The 21,295-nt window shown below is 45.8% G+C and overlaps 1 protein-coding gene and 1 long non-coding RNA gene across 4 annotated transcripts in view; both read right to left on the reverse strand.

Moving 5' to 3' along the window:
• Positions 1 to 21,295, reverse strand: part of PBX1 (PBX homeobox 1) — a 261,472-nt gene that overhangs the window by 94,074 nt on the left and 146,103 nt on the right. The gene's annotated exons all lie outside the window — the stretch shown is intronic.
• On the reverse strand, positions 974 to 14,359 carry LOC140846077 (uncharacterized). The gene is made up of 2 exons (XR_012124963.1): positions 13,463 to 14,359; positions 974 to 13,284 (listed from the first exon to the last, which is right to left on the reverse strand). It is a non-coding gene; the product is annotated as an uncharacterized lncRNA (long non-coding RNA).

Here is a 21,295-nt window from a genome sequence, read left to right on the forward strand (position 1 = left end):
CACAAAACTGCTGTAGTTAAAATGAGGTCTGGTAAGAACTTGGACAATAATCACTCAGAAAAAAAGGAACTACTCACTATAATTTCATCACATGATATTCATGGTATTTAGGAGCTGTACCACTTTCACCTACAAATTCCATGCTCAGTGACTAGGCCCCGGGAGTGGACGGTTCCTATTGTTCTACTGGCTGTTCTGATCCTCTAGCACAACCAAGATGCCCCACACAGGAGAAGTACCTCTGAATACTTTTGAGAGTGAAAAGCTGACTTTCTTAGCTTTTTCTTTGGCCATAGGAAAATCACGTATGTCACTCTATTTCGAAGTACTTAGGGTAGCCCCTTAAAAAGAGACATGTTACACTGCTCTGTCATAACATACTCGTGCTTCCCTGGGTAAAGACAAGAGCCGCGTGGGAACCACAGGTCAGCTCAGCGAGGGAGTGTTTTGATTCTGATATTTATTCTGCCGGATGAAGGCCAATGAGAAGGATCCTTCATAAGTACATGAGTCAATAATGTCAACTCTGGTTGGATGGGAAAGTAAAAGTATTTGCAGGGGAACAGAACTCAAGAATATGGTTATCAGTTCCTTTCGGTCACATATGCATATATGAATGCATCAGGGAGAATTCCTTAGGAGGTTTTTCTGAAAGCTTCTGGAAAGTTCTTATCTCAGATAATCTCTCACTCTGTTAATGTCTTTATTAGACACTTCAGAGCAATTGGCAGAAAATGCTTAGATGCTTTGGCCTAACCTGCAGCTGGCTAAGTTTATTATTAATTACTAGTGAATTTGTATTGTTATTGTTACTAATACTTTCATTGGGCACTTTACATTTAGATGCTGCAGCTCAATTAGAAGATCCAAAATCACGTTGCAAACTTACTGTGTTGACAAGCAGTGATGTTTAAGAGGCACCTCATTTGTTGTTTACTGAGCACTTTCCAACATATTAATTATTACAACACTCTGGCAGAGAAAACAATATTTATTATTAGCCCACTTTTAGAAGGGCAGAAGTGTAGGTGTAAATGTAACTGTTATTATTTAGAGGAAATAGCACTGGTATAGAAAGGGCTTGATCGTTTATAAAGTACTTCAAACATGCAGCTTGTGCTGATGAAGAAAAGTCCCAGGGCGACACGAGGGAGAGAGAGGATTCAGTGACTCTGATTTCCAGCCATTGCTCGGTCTGCGGCCCATGCTTTCCTTCTATTTTTTCACTGTAAAGTTTAAGTTTCCTACTTTGGTATGTTTCCTTGGAGAGGCAGTGTGGTGGGCAAACAAACAGGCTTTAATACCAGCTTTGCCCCCAGGCATGTGACCTGGAGCAACTTTCCTCATCTCTCAGACTCAGTTTCCCCATCTAAAAATATTGACTTACAAGTCTGGTATAGAAAATAAAAATATTACTTTGCAAAAGGAGTTTTGCAAATGGCAGGTGATCAGTCAAGATGCAACCCCACCTCTGGCTCCTTCAAGCACCCTGTTACCTTCTTCGGTGAGATACCAGCTTAGACAAGCTCAACTAAGATTTGGGACACGTGCACCTTTTGGGCCTGTACTGCTGAATGAATTCTCCTCAGATTACCTAGGTATCTCCTACCTCCTGACCACAGCTCCTAAGAGCAGAGGCCACCTACTTATTAACCCCTCCATCCTGAGTGTGCCAGGTCTATGGGGCGAAGATTATTTATCAGGCAGTGTCCTAGCCAGGCTCTGGGGATGCAGAACCCATCTTGATGGACAAGTATGTTCTCCCATAGATGAGACACCACCCCTGCCCTGTGAGGTTGCTGCAAGATTCCAAAGAGCCGATGGGTACCCCCCAGAGGCCGATTGACCTTGAGTCTTACTCTCATTTCACGTAAGAGGAGCTGAGTTCAATAACTATCTGCTCATTGGACATATGTAAGTTGTTGTGATTGGAAGTTCTTCAGTAGTAAGTACTGGAAATTTTTGGTATCTCAATCCAAACATAAGGAAATAAGGACTAAATTTATAAGATTAGGTTAGAAATAGCCTAGGAAACATAATGTGCCACCAAGGCAGGCACATGACTTTGAGTTTATGACATCAGCTTCCCAGCACCGACCACATGGGTGGGGTTTGTCTGGGTCTTCTGGAGGCCTTGAATCTCCACCATTGTTCGCTGATGTTCTGTGACCCTACCTCCTTCTCTTCTGGTGCTGTGGACAGATGTGAAATGAAGTGATCACAATTAATCAAATGGGTCCATAGCATCCCTTCAGACTTCTAGCTACCCAGTCAATATCCACTCCACCTCGCCCGTTTAGAAACAGAAGTCTGATCTATCCAGAGAACATGCCCGGGTAGATGATTCCAGTTCTCAGCCTCCCTGGAAGCTAGCCATGGCCACAGGACGGAGTTCTGGATAACTCGAAGTCCTAGAAGTGTTTATACAGCAGCTTGAAGAAGGCACCTAAAAGGGAATAACTCAGTTGGAAGTGTGCCCTTTTTAACCTTCCCCTTCGCCCCTTCGCATGTGGAGCATCGAAGGGATGGCTGGAAATCCAGGTAATGTTAAATGATGACGTGGTCTTGAGGATGGGAGTTAAATGCAGACGGACACCCCTGTAAGGCCCCTGGCTCCCTGATGCACTGCTGACATTCCATGCCACGAGATACTGTCCAGCCACCATTTTTTTAAAATGCTGCTGGCAGACAGATCTAATCCAAAGTGATTCAGTATTGGGAAGCTGTCCAACAGAATTCTGGATTTCCTTGGAATCAATTTTGGAAGCACGTATGAAAGATGATGCAGTCTCGCGGATAGTGCCTAATAAATTCTGAGGGGTCCAGCTTATATCGTTATGCAGAAGCGCCATGCTGGATGTATATCATTTTCAACAGCAGCAGAAAGACGTTAAGTATTTGAGTAGAATGATCAAAACAGCAGGTGGCAAGGGCTCCAAGTGTTGGGTCCTTACATTCTGAGGATGCCTAATTAAAAAAGAGGTGCGGGCGGGTAGTGGGACAAGAGAAAAGGAAGAATTCAGCAAGTCAAGAGTCAAGCAAGACTAACTGCAGTGGAGAAAATAAATGACCCAAACGGATCCACAGAACCATTATCAGTTTTGTTATCACAGCAATAAATATTACTATTATCATGGCCATCTTATTATGTGGCCATTGATTGGATGTTAGTGTGGAAGGAACACAACAGCGAAAATGCCACCAGGAGCTCCGCTTTCAGCCGGCTGGGCTTCGCTGGCTTCCCTCCATCACTGGTCCTGACCCCCTAGGAATCCTCTTTCCTGGCTTACACTGCTGTTTGCCAGGAGCTGACCCCGTAGCAGGAAAGTCAATCATATTATTGGAGTCAAAGCTTGGTATCACTCCTTCGGTCCAGTAACTAGTATGCAAAGCCATGACATCTCGGCTCTATTATGAACTTACTCATTACCATCGCACATTCATCACTGTCAATTGCTCTACAGGCACGTCCATGAGGCCTTGCCTCCAGCATTTTCAAGCAGCAAGCTGGCTGGGAGCATTAACCCCCATCCCATAGATATCAAAAGCAAGGCCCACCTTTGGTTAACCTGATCTCCATGTGCTCTTTTCTGGGTCAACCTGGAGCTCTCATTTCAGTTTTTAAAAGTCAGAGGTTACACAAGTTTAGTTAAAAAAAGCCTGTTTTTATATAGCAGCCTCCTGAAGCAGCGACCTGGGCTCTCATATGGATACTGGCCTCAATGTGTCATTGTTTCACTGTTGAAAATGAACCTATTCCCATCCCGGAAGTCCAGTTTTCTGATCCTTAGAGTATGTGATGGGTCTTCCAGTCCATAAATACTACAGATGCCCTAGTTGAAGGCTTTGAAGACTTTTCTCCCCCCACCTCAAAAAGAACAAAATATCTGCATATTTCCCTATTCTGGAGTTTCCCAGAACCACATGTGCCCCTGAGCAGGAGAGTCACCCCTCTCTACAAGACTCCCTGCAAGACCGCCTTTCAAAGATGGGTGTATTTTACTTGGCTCTTAGATGAAGCGTGCAATTCTCTAGCTTTTCTTCTTGTCTCTACATTTGTATTTTTCCAGATGGGATATAGTTTTGCCTAGAAAGATTAAAGAAATTTCTGTTTTAAAAGAATTAAACCGTTGGCTGTTAGAGCTCCAGGTTTACAAGTCTTTGTTGGAATTGATAGTGACATTTCTTCGCTGTTAACGTAGGTGATTTTCACCCTAGTACTTCATGGTGGCTTCAGTGTTTCATCAATCAAGGGCACGTGTGCGCACATACACACACACACACACGCTCACATGCACACATGCCGACGCCAACCTCACACAGTTGTCTTCATCTAGAGATCATAACTACGATGATGGCCAAGGGACTTATTAAAAATACTCTCACCATTTATTAGAGCAATGCAGTCAGAAAGAAAAGCGGGAAAGAAGGTTGGCTGCCATCCCACTGGTGCAACCAACAGGGACACACAGCCCATTTCTGCAGTTACTTTCTTGCACAGATATTCCATTTTTAAATGACAGGAGCAAAAGACCACACGATGCACTCTACCGTCATTCTTTTCCTCTTAGATCTGAAATGCGTTTTACTTATAGGACCCTTTCTGGCTGCTTGTTAGCAGGAACTGCAATTTATAACCTTGAAAATCTGTCCAGCATTCTTTCGAACAGTAAAGGCATATATCTCTAAATCATATGGATTCTGGATCACTAAGAAGAATTTTTCAAAAAGTCCTCCTGGCCCACTGACTCCACAGGTATCCTTCTTATGACCCAAAAAGGCAGCCCTTACCCTGTCAGCCTCAGACACGGAGGGGACTTAGCCAACTTCTCCACTTGAGTCTTAGAACGTCTGCCTCTCAGCTGGGCTAGGTAGGAGTCATCGATCCCACAGTGTGGCGAACAGGAAGAGGGGGAAGCGGCCCTGTGCTAATGCTGACACAAACACGTGTACATAAATCACCAGCTCCTGCTTGGTTTTCATTGTTATTTTTTTACTTAGCATATTTAATAATGCTCCGAGATGAATGGTTTTGAAATCTTTATCTTGTATCTCGTAACAGTGATCAGTTATCGGTATCCACAGATAGAATTATTTTCCCCATTTCTGTCTTCCCACAGAATTCTGCAAATATCTATATTATAAAGCACTTTTGATTATGTACTGAAAAGAGTTGATTATGTATCTTTTACATACACTATTGAGTTCCCTGAGAGCAAAGATAATGTCTTATTCATGCCTGGCACGTAACAGACACACACACTCAATATTTTATGAATTAATTAACAAATCCATCTTTGTATCCCGAGCACCACACACACACATCACTGGCACACAGCAAGTACTCAGTAAATTTACTAATTTCGTATCATATAAATCTTCATTGGTGGGATCTGAGCTTGGCGGGTCCCCCCACCCTACCGAATTGGTTGTAGGACTGTTTTCTCCATCCACTGGTCCTCTCGCCAACATAGTCACCCCTTTGCAATATACTGACCGCTACTGGGGGTAAAGTTTATGGCCGCTAGACCGTGAGCTCCCTGAAGACAGAATGCCTCTTTTCATTTTTTCTTTCTCTCTTCCGCACTATAATTTAAAATGTATTTCCTTCTTCATACGGTTCAGCACGTACACAGCACATGGCATGTAGTAATGCCTCAATATGCTTTGCGGCCATGATCTCAGACCATAGTGAAGCTGACTGTGACCCACGGGAACTGAACCCGCGAACAGGGTGCTCTAATGACCCTGCCAACTGCCGAAGGACCTTGCGACCACCATCTCGCTCTTCACATCTCCATCCCTGGTCCTTCACTTGCACTTTTTATTTCCTCTCCTGACACTGACATCAAATTCTCTCTTCTTCAGATACAAGAATCTTTAAAAGGTAACCAATCTTGCTTACCGTTCAAGCCACGGAGGCTACCTGCTACCATATCTTCTTCCACAAGGAAATGGACATTTTTGATTAGGTACAGTTTTTTAAAGCCCTAAACCCTCTAGTATTTGTGCCTAAGGAATATGGACCCTAGAATTAAAATACAAAATGTTAATTAAACATTTCACCACCGTCTATTTTGTCTCTGAGATCTCAGGTAAATGAACACTGGCGTGGAAGGAACCACACACACTCAGCCGCTTCATAAACACCGCAGCAGGGGCTGCGTCCAATCCCACAGAAAGAGCCGGCACTGTGCTGCTTAAATGGGAAGGAAGAAAAAAGGCAGGAGGGAAAAAAAAAGTATAATCACCTAAACTTTTAAAGACAGCAATTTACGCAAATTGCCGTATCTGCTTTTAGAAATGAAAGGGGAAGAAAAATGCTCATTTCTTTGGAAGTAAAATTGAGTAGGTCAATGGCTGTGACAATCCTCTCAATAGCCACTCACAAAAGACCAGTCCGCGCGGTTAGGGAAGCCACTCAATAGCAGGTATTCATTGAATCTTGGAATAATTTCACTTACCACAAGCTGTGTGAGAACCAGGCACTGTGCAGAATACAGCCTGCGACCTAACACATCAGCAGCTGAGGTGGAAAAATGAAACCCACAACCAAATATTTCTTGAGCTTTATCGCATGATTATTTACTCAAAGGCAGGGAGCTAAATGTGGAGCCCATGTAAGGCACAGGAGACGCAGAATGGTTTTATAATACAAAGGCAGAGACGGGGTATGAATGGGAGTGTATGTTCACAGTGGATTTACACAGACGACCCTCACGTGTTATTTAAGATATTTCACCTTAGGCGATAGAGTGGTAGTGAGTTTTTTGAATTACACCTTCTGGGGATTTTGCCTTGCTTATTCAAGAATTTAATGAGCACTATAGTATGCATGGCATTAGTAAGTGGCATGGACTCTACAAAGGGGAAAAAAAAGTGCCCCAGTTTGTCAGGGACTTAGACCAAAATTGGTCCTCACCAAAGAGACCATCACACCAACTAGAAACGACTGGTTACAAAAATACTGCCCAAACTGGATGGCAGTACGGTGTACTTTCCACACTTAACAGTGGGAGGAATGAGAAAGAGAGCTCAGGATGGAATTCTCTCTGGACGGGTTCTTGGAGGAGGTGAGAAACCGGGCCATGTAACGCACCTGACAGCAGAACTGTGTTTTCAGTGTTTCTTTCAAAAACTGCAAAATTCAACTGGATCAACTAATAATTAAGACCTGTAGATTTTAGGAAAGGCTTTATTCTACTGTTATTTAATTTTAAAAATGGAATAGTTTGAGCCATTCATCTTAACATAAAGCAGCTTATAGACCAGGAGAGGCCTGTCACCACTGGTCATGCCTTTTTCTCGCACTATTTGTAATATCTCACCGACATTTCCCTTTGTGGAAAATATAGTACGTTCTCACTCAAGAAGAGCTAGAGGTAAGATCACTTTGGGAAACAGGGTGGTAGTTTCATATGACATTAAATATATAGTTACTTCATGAGTTAGGAATGCAAGCCCTAAGAGAAGTGAAAATAGGTCACATGAAGATGTGCACACATATGTTCACAGCGACTTGATTCACAAGAATCCCAAACTGAAAATGACCCAACTGTCCATCAGTGGATGAACAGATCAACAAATGGTGCTATTTTCCCACAGTGAAATACTAACCGGCCACATAAAGGGACAGATCACTGAGTCAAGCATCCATGTGCAGGCATCTCAAAACATTACTTTGGAGATTTTAGACATAAGAAGCTGGGCATAAAACACTACATTCTGTATAATTTCATTCACATGAAATTCTAGATTAAGTAAACTAGTCCACAGTGACGGAAAGCGGATCAGTGATTATGGGCAGGCAGGGGACTAACTGTAGAGGCTGAGGGAACTTTTGGGGGGTGATAGCCATGTTCTCTATCTTGATGGTTTGGGGGGGGCCACATCTACCTGTCAAAGCTCTTCAACTGTAGGCAGAAAATAGGTGCATTCATTTACGCAAATTACACCTCAAGCTGATTAAAACCAAAAATTAAAAAAAAAATTAGCTATCAACACTGAAGTAAGAACTTTGATCTATTTCCTTAATTTCACCCTGATTTATTTCTTGATTTAGGGGACTGAGGCCATTCGTCTCTCAGTACTACTAATGTCATAGGTGATTCACATCAATCTAGCTTCAAAAAACTGGTCACTCAGAGAGCTGGAAGTTGAAGAGCCCAAGGCTCCTGAGAGGGGCTTTCTCACAGGACTCTGCCCTGGGCGTGGAGAAAGCACACCTTCCTTCCTCAGTCTCCTTGAATCTGTCAACAGCGCGGCATCCCATTTCACCTCTTAATCCCTCCCGAGCAACTACAGAAAGTGCCTCTCAAGAACTGAAAGATCCAGGCGGTCAGGGGATACCATTTTCTGGGGCCTCCCTATTCCCACTCTGCTTCAACAGAGTGAAACCCTAGGCCTCCTTGAAAGAGGGGCTCGAACTAGACAATGAGAAACACACAGTATTTCATCATCTCTTCTTGACCTCAATCTCCCTCCCACATTTGGGCACGTTTCTCTCTCTTTACGTCCTGTCTTTCTGATCTCTCTCTCTACCCACCCTGGCCCGCCCCATCCGTCCATCTCGTCAACCTCAGATTTGGTTGACAATCATTTTTTCTGACTTCCGGTGCATTCATTTCCTGGCTGGTGCCTTTGTTAAAATCTCTGTGTTTTCCAGAGGATAACGCAGATGTCAGTATTCCTTCTGTGGCTTTTCCCCTTTTCTTTCCTCGGGTAGCAGAGGAATGGATTTTTCTCAAAGGAAGATGAAAGGAGGAATCAGGTGGAGATGGGAGAGCGTGGAATGAGAGAGGAAGGTGTGTCAATTAAAAAAATGAGCCCCACCGCATCCCCCTGGTGACAGGCGGGGTGAGCGGAGCTGACAGCCGTCGCGTTGGCTGGCTTTGGTGGGACCCGCGTGCCTCGCAGTCCCCGGAGCTGAAAGAAGATGCCGGGGCCAGTGGACACACTCACACATCTCACTCGGTGCACCGACGCCTGGCCCGCAGCTATTTCCAATGATGGTAATTATAATGATGTGAGGCTCAAGCAGGCCGACGCCGGCCCGGAGGCAGACTGTAATGAAGCAGTCACGGCGCAGGGAGGGGAGGAGGCAGCCGTGGGAAGGGGTGCACGGGGCCCTCTCAGGCCTTCAGCAGCTTGGGCTGACACAGGGCCACCAGTGCGGCCTCACCCGCCCCAAGTTTTGTCCCAGGATATTGTGCAACCAGTTTCTGCAGGGTAAGGAGGCTCACGTACATCCCCAGAGGGTCCGCACGGACTCCTGGGGGAACCAGCAGCTCTGGGGCTGGGCGGGTGGGGGTTCCCCACCTGCAGCCCACAGTGGCTGTGGCTCCATTCACGCCCGTCCAGCCCCTCCCCAGTCCCTCACCGCAGATAACATTGTCCTCGGATCCTGGCCAGAATCCAATTACTGCTGATATACATCTTCCCTTGACTCCAAATGACTCTTTCTGCCACTGAAGGATATACCCCGGAATGTTGAAAACTTGTCCTGATCGCAGAGTTAATGGTCATGCGGCCCTCCGCTCTGACGGAATGGCCTTAGGGGGAGCCCCATGGGTCTCTCCAGCCATCAGTGTTAGCCCACCTCTTCGCTCTGCCCTTATTAAAGCCATTCGTTCTGAAAGCTAAATGAATATGTTTCATCTTCAAATGCTGGAAAACAATAGCAGGCAGCCAGCGATTGGTACAGAACAATGCCGACTTAATCACTACTATTCTCTCCCCTTCTCCCTCTCTCTCTCTCAATTGCCTGCTTTTCAGCTTTGTTCCTACTATCAGCAATGAGGCCCAAATACACAACTCCATGATTCTGCACATGCAAAAATAAGCACACACAGATAGGTGCACACAAGCCTATGATATGTACAAAGAAATTCTGAAGTGCAAAATCATACGTAGTCTATATATGCATAACATATATAATTTAATCTCATTATGTCTAGATTATGCATATCTGTGTGTTTATTTTTGACCTCCCTAAGCATTCAATAATTCTCATGCTGCCAAGTGCTGAATGAGTGCTTCTATCTAAATACTTCATGTATACAACAGTGATACGCTTTTTTTCCAATGATCATGGTGTTGCAAAATGGAATATATTCATACTGTAATTGGAGTAGGGATGGGCTAACGCTGTAGAGCATGTATAGCTCATGCAATACATTGTAAGTAATTGCACAATACTCATTATTAAACAAATTAAGAATTCACATTGAATTTTAACTGGAGATGTGTATTTTTGTAATAGCATTAATGAATCAAGGAAGCATTTGGAATATTATGTATTTCACTTTGCTTCTGATATTTATCGTTTTTGCTATCCAGCTTGGAAAATGTCATGATGTTATCTCTATACTCCCCATTTCCTTACTTCACAGATATTTCTAAATTACTTTACTTAACTGGCAGAAAGGTAATATCAATATTCCCTCTCCGGATCACAAGTACCATCATACACAATTTTTCCATTCTTAACCCTCTATATGCTACTCAAGCACTTAAGACACATACCATCACAAGAGAGAAAAATGTTCACTGCGTCAAACTCTATTTGTTATTCATGGTAATGCTATATTATTAATTTTTTCACACTGTAATTCATCACTCCATGTTATCCTCAGGGGCTAGTAAGTGTGTGACATACCCAGGCATTCAGAAAGTGTTTGTTAAGTGAACCACATATATTACAGCCATTTCATATAATGGGGGAGAAGATATACAACCCCCAACTCCAAGAGTCAGTACGTACGTGGTGAGTCGTGGAAAACACAGGCTGACAGTGATGGTTCGTAAAACAAACAAACAGCACTTGAACGGAGAAATTCAAATCACGAAGTTGATTATTCAGACAAGTAATAATAGGATGCAGTTAAGTAATTTAACATTGTGGTCTTTATATTTTCTGTATTTTAAACATGCAAATGAGTTGCCCATTGAAGTTGATTCTGGTTCATTATATACAAGAAATGCTTCCTTCAAACCACTGCTTATAATCTGGACTTGCTGCAATATACTTACAGCAAAACTCCAGGAGAAAACAAGAAAGAAGATGACTTCAAAAGACAGAGTGGTATCATCTGACACATGCGTACTGTATGTTCCGTGCACACGCCATGCAAGCACACACAGTTGAATATCCATTAAAATCACTATCTGTGAACATAGTGAAAAATGCAAGCACGCATACAAAATGAAGTACTCACACTTACACAACATGGCCATGTATACAGTAAGTAAATACACGCATGTTCTGTGAAAGCCCAACATTTAACCATTTGCAAATTAGACGACTAAAGAAAAAATAATTTCTGTGGACACAGCAAGAAACAAACACAAAACGGGTTCATTAAAAAAACACACAATTTAAATGTATAAAAGTTATTGTCCTTCGATCAACAGGCTTAGTGTAAGACTTAAAAATACCTAAGGAAAGTTAAAATCTCACTTATAATTGATTCAAATATAAAAATGTTTAACATTTTTCTGTGTTAATGACCAAAGAATGCAACTGGATACAGAAAAAGTTAATTTGAGTGTTTCTTTAGCACTAAGTGAAGGTTACCTTTACACCTGGAGCAGTATCCTTTGTTAATTTGAAGGCAAACTTACTTATACACAAGCAGGTCACTTCTTATAAATAGATGGTAGTACACAGAATAAAAATATACTCAATAGTATTCTGGTATTTCTGCATCAACGATGCATCTTTGGGAATTTCACCATTAAAAAATATCCTCCTTTGGAGTCTGCTTTGAAATAATCTAGTCTCAGGATTCAGGATTTTCTTAAATGACATAAAGACCTGATTCACTCCCAAGGAAAAGAGTAAAGGGCACAGGAAATAAGAAGGACCCTTGAAAGTAGCCCTGGCAGGTAGCCAGAAAGCTCATGAGCCAGGCTTCCGTGGTCCAGCAGTCCGGCAAACTGTGTGGACAGCACTACATCCTTGCAGGATATGACAATGAATGAGACATAGGGCCTGGCATCAGGGGGTTCTTAGTCTAGTGGGTGAGCTGTAAACACCCTGAGATTGATGTGATTTCTCCAAAAGTGTGTAGAATGAGACCCACCCAGAAGCCATCTGAGGTCAGAACTCTAGGAAAACACCAATATTGCCTGACGGGTGAGAGAAGCCATTCAGAGGGACAAAATCATTCAGAATCAAAGTGGCCAAGGGGTCAGAGGTTCTGAGAAAAGGTCGTGAAGAAAAGTGTCAAAGACAGCAAAGGAAGGAATCTAAGGAGACGAGGACTGACAAACGCACCCTGCATCCTTAAGCAACCGTGGGGCCCTGGTGACATTAACTAGAACAGTGTCAGGGAAGGACGGGGACAGAAAGACTGGAGGGCGCTGCGGGTTAGGACAGACTTAAGAAGGCCCATTGGCTGGAGGAAGGTAGCCACTGAGGGAGAACAGAAAAACAGACAAAGCAAAGGACCAGAGGAGAGCAGAGGTCAGGGCAAGGCACCCGGGTGGAACAATCTACCTTGACGTAGGGAGGGGAATATCTCACGAGAAAGAAGAGGAAGGTAGAATATGGATACACTGGGAGACACCTGCAGGGAGATGGAGGGATTTCGGGATTAAAGGGTTCAGTTTCGTCATTCAGTAGATGTCATTCTGCGTCACTCAGCATCATTGTCAACACTGGCAAGAGGCTAAATCCAGGACCTAAGGCCGAGAGCCGGGGTGAGGCTGGGGACATCGTACTTGTGTGATCAGGTCCCTGAGGCACGCGCAGCCATCCCCTCACCACCCATCACACAGTCAAAATCAGGGTGTCAGATGGGGAGGAGGTGGGGGAAAGACATAGACAACCTGGTGCCGATTTCCAACCGCATCTTTTATGTCTGACCCAGCTTCTCATGGTGAATGTGAGCCTCAGCCCCAAGGTGGAACTCTGGCTTTTTACTGTTCACAAAGCCAACAGCGTGATCACAGGAAAAGAAGACAGGGCTGGCTCTGGCAGACCCCGGGAAAGGCTGGGGTTTGTGCATCTCTCTGCAGGTTGTCGGGGCCCTGTGCCCGACGCCACCCTGGCCTCCTGCTTGCCCTCCACGTAGGGAAGTGCCTGGTAGTTGATGCCCTGCCAGGGCCTGAGCGCTGACCCCTCCTGCACCCCTGCATCCCCCTGTCCCGCAGGTGACGCTGGAAGGTCAGGAAGATGTGTGGTGGCAGGTGCCCAGGCGGACGCAGGGCCCTGCAGAGCCCGCACGGGCCGCCAAGCCGGGCTCACTTCAGTGGCAGACTTCATAAGGCTCCGCTCTTTGACTGGCGTTGAGTTTATGTGAAAGTAATTAACAGTAATTAATCCTTAATTACAGTAATTAGCCAAGTCGCAGTAAATTAAACCACATCTGGAGCAGATGAGGGCTTCCGAATGGGAGGCACAGAGAGGCGACAATCGGGGAGATGCTGAATTCATCTGACAGCATCTGATTAAGTCTACCTGTTGCTGGGGCCTCATTTCCATGTTGTTTTTGTTTGCATCTCCAGTAACCCTTTCACTAGCATTCACAGCGTGGACCTCTTGGTCCCTGCGTAACTACCGGTTAGGCAGCCCCGCTGCAGAGAGGCCAGGGAGTCCCCTCGTACCCAGCAGCGTCGTTGGGTTTGCTGGGCTTTATTTATACATTTCCCCCCTCCCTCCTAACAAACAAAAATATAAATAGCAGGGACCTCATCAAGTCACAGGCTGAAATCAGAGAAGCCAGGCGAGAATTTTTTTTTGGCTGATGAAAAGGGAAAATGATATGAGCCATTAACATGTCTGCTGGGGGAAGGGAAGCAAAGGGTAGGAAAAGGGCAGAAGACACGTGCAGAAATAGGTCAAGTGGGTCGCCCCGTCCCGAGGTCTACAGCCCACAGAGGACCTGTTGCCCATTATGTCATAGACACAGGTGTGTGTATGGATGCTCACACACACACACACACGTGGAATACACTCACAAAAAAGCAAGGGACTGAGAAAAAAAATCCTCCACTTTTCTGACATCATTCTGATGAGCACTAATGATCCATGCATTACATTTCTGCACAGTAAAGCAAAAGAATACCCACAAAACCCCATCATCTAGAGAGGTGTTGACACATCTTAAAAGGAGAGAAAATATGGCAAAAGACTGCAATAAATGGTCACTGCTTCTTTAACACCAAAGGGGCAGAGCCAGTTGAGTTATTTTGACTTCATGCCCTGCTGCTGCTCAGGACTTAACCAAGCTTATGCAGGGCAGAACTTTTTCTGGCCAATGACTCTTGGGGCCCCCCTCCTGCCAGCTTGTTGAGATCCCATTTTAGTGCTGGCGGCTAACGCGAGAACAGGGAGGGTCACAGTGCCTTTGTTCTTTAAAACATGTCATGGGTGGGGCGGCTGAACCTTTGCAGAGAGGACAGGAGGGAGGGGGGAGAGCAGAGACTCACCCGCCCCCACCCAGATCTCACACCAACTAGGTCACACAAGACCCAGAACGGAACAGGACGCTCTCCCGTCCTCACCATGAATGGAGCGGTCCCAGGACCACACACCACTTCCCGAGGTCACGATGTCCACGTGCCCCACGGCTGGGTACACAGCTGGCACCACCAGGTCCCAGTCAGCAGGGCAGGTCACTGACGTGGTTGCGAGGATGGCTCTGCACTAGTCCAACCACACGCTCTTTCCGCTCGAATGCCATCAACTCGGGGACTAACAGCCAGGGCCCTGGCCACTGAGTACAACAAAACTGACTGGGAAAAATGGGTGCACTGACCCTGAGGACTAACGGCCAGCAGGCCTGCTGCTCCCAGCCCCCTAGGCTCCCAGCTTTGCCTTCTGCTACCGTCATGGCGATGTTGAGGACTTTCGAGGTCCCGATGCCCTCCAGGGTTTATCCCAACAGTAACGTGTGGCTCTGCTCCTTACTAGATGTGTGACATGATGCAAGTTTAGAAAATAAGTCTGTGTCTAAATATGTGGAGGATACTAATGACACCTATATCATGGAATTATTGGGCAGATTAATGACAGCAACAAACAGAAAGTGCTCGCCACAATATTTAAAGTCCTCACAGCAAATATTTGATAATGTTTACTTATTATTATTATATTACTATTACTAGTTATCATCATCATCCGTCCTTTGCTTATTATACTTATACTAAAAAGCAGCACAATGTAATGTTAAAAGCATGAACTCTTGAGCCAAACTGCCTGCCTACATTAACTAACTGTGCTGTGTGACCTTAGATAAATTAGCCAACCTCTCTGGGCCTCAAGTTTCTTAAGTGTAAAGAAGGGATAATACATATACCTACTTCATCTCTTCTTTTAAATATATTGCCTATCAACTGCAGAGGCTACTAGTCCCAGGCATATTGTAAATGCTACATAAATGCTGCCTGTTATTAATTTTATATATGTATAAGCATATATATATATACACATATGTATATACACACATACACACAAATATATATACATATATACCTTTACACAATCTTTGAAATTTTTATATCCATATTAACAGCATTTATATTAACTTCTAAGTTCCTAGAAAGTGAGCCCACCCTACTGCTAATCCCACAGATTCTTAATACTTTTTGATAATAAATAATCAAAACGATGAGGAAAAGGAAGGAGAAAAAAAATGAAGGCAGAAACATAAGCACGTGGATAAATGGCAAAAGGTGAACCCAGCAGGTCAGACCTTGAGCACTCCACACTCAGTGAATCTATAAATAGGATGTCATGGAGGGAAAAATCCACTTTTTATCAACAAAGGGGTTCCAATGATTTAAAGCAGACTGTCCAAAACTTATTTCATACTTTTCATAAGAATTCAATCATAGATTTTCTTTTTTGGCTTTTAAACCTCTAAGATCAGTGGTCAAATATTCCTGGATGCAGCCTTGAAACTTCTGCCTTGAAAATCCATGTCCACCACCTTTATTTATCCTGTACAAGGTACTGAAAAGAGAAGTGGCTACTGCAAGCTGAGCAGAGAATAGGATAAAACACCTAACCCAGCGCTGGGGAGCCTACCAGCAATAACCCTAGAATTGTCCTGTGGTTTCCTGAAAGTTATAATGAGCTGACCCACATGGCGCATCCAATTCCTCCTGACTGGTTTTGAAGCTCTCAGTGATGCAGAGACACAGCTCTGTGAAGAAAAGTAACGGGCCATTTAAACTGAAATACGTTGCAATGGGTGGGGAGAATACCGGGAAAGAGATGCATGCTGCAGTCACAAGTTACCCAGCGACTCTCACCTGGTGCTGTGAAGTTAAACAACCCAGGCCCTGGGCAGAAAAACAAAACAAAACAAAAAACATGCATTTTTGTGAAAATAAACAAATCTTTGGCTGAGAGAGGTTCCTTCCTTCTGCTGAGAGACAAATGTATGGTTCACATTAATACCCCTATTTTCTGCATTTCCTCCAATTTCATTATTCAGGCCATGTCTAAATCAGGGATAGGTTATAATTCTGAATAATGGGCTATCTGCTGCCTGTGAGGAAATACTATAATGATAATAAATAATTTCTGAAAATTATGAACTACTTCTATGCCTTTGGCTTCATTTTGGAAAACAAATAAATTATTGGTTTGCACGAGAAACGGGAACATGTTTGCGCAGGCTTCGGGCCTCATGGGCTCTGGCTCACTTCCTCAAGAAGCACGGTCTGACATGGCTCACCTGTCTTAACCGGAGCTCCGCCATTCTCACCGAACGCGTAGGAAGGAGCTCTCTCCACTTTCTGTCCATTTGTTTTTTTCTCCCATCCTCTGCCATGATGCTGACAAATCCCACTAAGGACTTCAACGAAGTCAGTCTTCCTCTCAGACTAGGGACAGACAGCTTCCCACCAGGGTCCCTTGCAGGGGGTGGGAGGCAGTACTAACCACTAATGAGGAAGCTGGAGCAAAGACCTCTCAGCTCCAGAGAAAAGAGGCCAATGTACAGCGGCCTGCACCCGAATCCTAGCAGCTGGCAAAGGCGAAGAGCCACAAACGACATGTGTGCAGAGGCCGTCTCTTCACAAGACAAAGATAGTGGCTGGGGGTTACCTCTAGTGCCTGGGAGGGGGCTGCTGGCTTCTGCTGTAAACCATCTCAAGACCCTTACCATGGGCAGGGCTGTGTATGTAACACTGAACCAATCTCTCAATCTCAGTAACAAAAACCATTTGCAATTTGTGTGCATGGATGGGGGCAGATCGGAACACTCACTCAAAGGACCAGCACTCTGCTCAGAACCTCTAAATGAAGGTTGGTTGCCCTATTTACTTTTAAAACTATGTTGGTTCTCGCAAAATACGCTTTATTAAAATGCTCTAGATAGGAACTGTATTCCCTTGAGTTATAGATCAAATATAGCTTTATTAACATGACGGTCAGTAGCAAATGAAACCACACAGGGAGAGTCCCTATCTTCTAGAATCTTACAATCAGAACTAACAGAATGGCAGAGATTTCCCAAGATCGCATGACAGACATTAAGGGCACACATTAAACAAATACATAAATTAAATAGGTTAATTACTGAATTTCATTATGGGTTCATTATGTGCATGCCAAGGGGTGAGGGCAGTAATTCATTCAGGAGCTGCTGAAGGGTCCAAATATTTATCCCCAGGGGTCTGTAACTTAATAAAGCCTAAGCTTGGTGTCGAGCTTTAGCAAAACCCCAAGATAGCACTGCATTCCGGGAGCATCTGACCAAAATGGAGTGGTCAGAGCGAGGAGCTGGAGGGAGCCCGGGAAGGCGAGGGAAGGCTTCTTCCTGTGGCAGGAAAGCTGGACAAAGGGCAGGTCCTGGACAAAGCCAAGGCCAGCGTGGGGGCCGAGCCCCAGAGCTCCTCCAGCAGCTAAAGGGACTCTGGAGATGTCGCTGCCCCAGATGGGCCTCAGCTCTTCCTGCCGGCGCCGCACAGAGAGTGCCAAAGAGTATGAACAAAGACGTCCAGGAAGAACTGTCCCCCCGACTGTGGGCAGGGCATTCTTTCATCCTCTGGGCTTCAAGAAATACTTCTCCTAGAAGACTTTCTAAAGACCATGCTAATACTCCATCGATCTCCGTGTCACACTCCACAGACTTCAAACATAGTCCTAATTCAGTGATGGGATGAGTGGCCGCGCTCACAGTTCCACCGAATTCCCTGATGTGGCTTCAGCATGCATCTATTCATAAACCCAGATGTGACCAGGTTTCTCTGGTTAATTCATTGGTTCCAGCCATATTTATGGCTGAATGCCACCTGGCTGACTAAACGGATCCGAGGGCAGCCTAACCTTTGCGTGGCTAAGGTAACTGGGAGGCAACATACAAGGCAGGCCCACGAGTCATCACCACCATCCGGTACTGGTCTCTCTCCTCTAAACCCAGGGCAGAAAAAGACCACAGCCTCTGTAAACTTTCATCAACACATTCCCTTCAACAAGATCCTGTTCCCTAGAGGCGGCAGATGTGGGCTGACCGAGATGTCCATACGTAAAAAGAGGGCTTACAAGTAAACACTGCACGAGAACTTTGGCCGTTCCACAGGGGTCTCCGATTAGTTTTAATCTTGTCAAGCACAGATGAAACTTTTAAGACTCAAAGGCCCACTTGAGAAAGCATGTGGTGTAACACTTTTCCAGTGAGAGAGCATCCAGTCACCAAGGGCAGTCAGAAATTTTCAACTGAACATAAGGGAAGTAAATTCAAGAAGCTTTAAGGTGGTTAAATTTCATTTCCAAACCGTAGGGTTGTCAAAGACTCCCTCCACCGACTGAAGGGTAGACAAAGCCGAGCCCATCACGGACCAGCAGTCCTGGGCAAGTCCCTTGAATTATATCTTGGCTCTCTCGCCAACAAAATGATGACTAGCTGCAGCACAGTAAGGATTTACGCCTGCAGGCGAAGTGCTCCGAAGACAGGAAGTCAGACATATTACAGGACCAGGATTTTTGTCCCCAAATGTGTTTGTTACGGCCTGGGCATCAGATGCTTCTGATCTGTGTGCATCAGTCTGAGAATGTTAGACACATAATGGTTTAAAGGTTGCCGGGAGCAAAAGAGACCCTCGAGGTGTTGATGGGCAATCGGAGATCTGTTAAATGATGGGGGAAGTTGGAAGGTGCTGCAGAAGGTGAGGCCGTACATGCAGTGGCAAGTTCAGAGGAGCATGTAGCTCGAGAGAGTAAGGAGGACTGGGGTGCAGAGCGCTGCTGCCTGGGAGGCCCTGAGGGGGTTCTCGCTGGAGGAATGTTCTCCTGGGGTTTCTGGGTAAGTGCGTGAACAGCGAGGCAGACAGAGCAAGTTCGTACGTGAGATGGACACACGTTCTGAAGGCTCATGAACGTGAATTCAACTGAGCCTCAGTGCAACCCAGCCTCTGAGGGTCTGTGCGCTGGCCGTCTGTCCCAGGGTCCAGGGCTTGTCCCTTCAGGATAAGAACTCTCAAAAGGCCTCACCAAGAGGGATGGCCAACCGCACATCTGGTTTTGCCTTCCTGCTCCCTGCAAGTCTCCGCTGGGGAAGTCGATGCCATGCTTAGGAGGCTTCAACGCCAGAGCGAGTTTTCTAATGAAATCAACCCAAAGATGCCTTTGCTTGCTACGCCCTGTCATTCAAAGGCAAGCGGCACCCAGAAGGCCCTGCGCAGGGACCCCAGGGGCTGCCTGCAAATGCAGATGGAATGCCCAGCCAGTTAGGTCGGCGCCACCAGGAACAAGCAGAACCCCCACCACTCACACCTGGAGAGGCAGCAAAGACGGGCGCGGAGAGTGGAGAGCAGACAGCTCAAAGCAGCCTGCAAGGAGGCCGTGGTCCAGACTTTGGGGACCAGCCCTGTCTCCGGATGAAGATTTGGGCTCCTCTCCCTTCACTCTGCTGCTCTGAATGACACCAGGACTCTCTCTCTTCAGCTGCAAAGGTTGCCTGGGAGGAAGAGCAGGACGCCAGATGCAGAGTGCGCGCCCACCGCTGCCTGGAGGAAGCCATTCGCATGTGCTCCATGTACGCCTGTGTTACACGAGAGAGTGAGCTCCTGAGAGGGAAATCTAAAGGCCTGGGAGCTCAGCACAACGCCTGCAGGTTTGGATTTACGTCCCTGTGAACCGCACAAAACGGTGAAGATTCTGAGGGTGCTTTTTGCAGGACCCCCAGAGTGCAGAGATAGGTAACCTTGTAACTCCCGACGTCTCATTTCCCTTTGGACCAAGAATCCTCTGGGACCTCGGAGGACTGAGCCAATGCCATGTGAGAGCTCTGGAGCACCTGCTTCTGGTGGCAGGACCTTGTTTCAGGAAAGCCACGTGTGCACAGGTAGCAAGACCCCCGTACTTGAGACACCGACCCTGTCTGCCAATTTACACTACTGGGGGCTAGCAGCCGACTTCCGTCAACACTCCCCACGCTTTAGCTCCTTCCAGGCTGTGGGTTCTGGCTCCTCTTCTCATCTGCATGGTTCAAATTAATTATACACTTTAATTTCATGAATTATTAATTTGATTCTGACTCGGCAGCTTATGATTATCCAGCGCTACAGACTATACAATTCCAGCTTCATTAAAACATCACCAGCTGCCTGAGAGACAGACATTAAATAGGGGAGAGCAATAATAAAATTAAGCTTCCGGCGCATAGCAACAGTCTTCTCCAGCCGCAGGCAGTGCAGGGCCCTGCTGCCTGGCTGGCCTGGGCAGAAAGGAAAACTCCTTTTAGATTAAGTCCACGCCCCTGTGCAGAATGCCTGCTTGGCCTTCCACCATGCACACAACTTCAGACGGTCAGATGGCGTGATGGGGGGGGTGCCTCTCTCCATCCCTCCCCCTAGCCCTGCCCGCTTGCCTGCCACCCACACCCGCTCACCCTTACCTCTCTGATGACTGCCAAGGCTCCAAGCACAGCCAGGCTGGCCATCACCCAGCATCTGCCAGTGTCTGCTTCTGAGGAGGGTCTTCAATTGCTGCCAGCCCAGCGGGCAGAGCATAAGGCTCTAAGGCGCCAACTAACCCAAGAAACTGCCGACTCTCTCTTCTCTCTCTTTGGCTCTTGGGCTTAAGAGAGGCAGTACAGAGGCTGGGATGGGGCTGAGTGTGAGCTGCAGCTTGTGTGCTCAGCAGTCACTTCACCGTTTAGGGCATACGTGCCTAGTGCCTAGGCTAGGTCCTGGTACACAACACAAGCACTTGGTATAAATTCTTTACCCTATGTTCACATTTATGAAATGAGGGAACTGAGTTCCTCTCTATGCAGACTTCTGCACCTCGGTGTGCAAAATTTGCTGCACTTACAGACCTCATGACACTGAGCCATTT

Source organism: Manis javanica, chromosome 14 (genome assembly GCF_040802235.1).
Source record: "Manis javanica isolate MJ-LG chromosome 14, MJ_LKY, whole genome shotgun sequence".
NCBI lineage: Eukaryota > Metazoa > Chordata > Mammalia > Pholidota > Manidae > Manis > Manis javanica.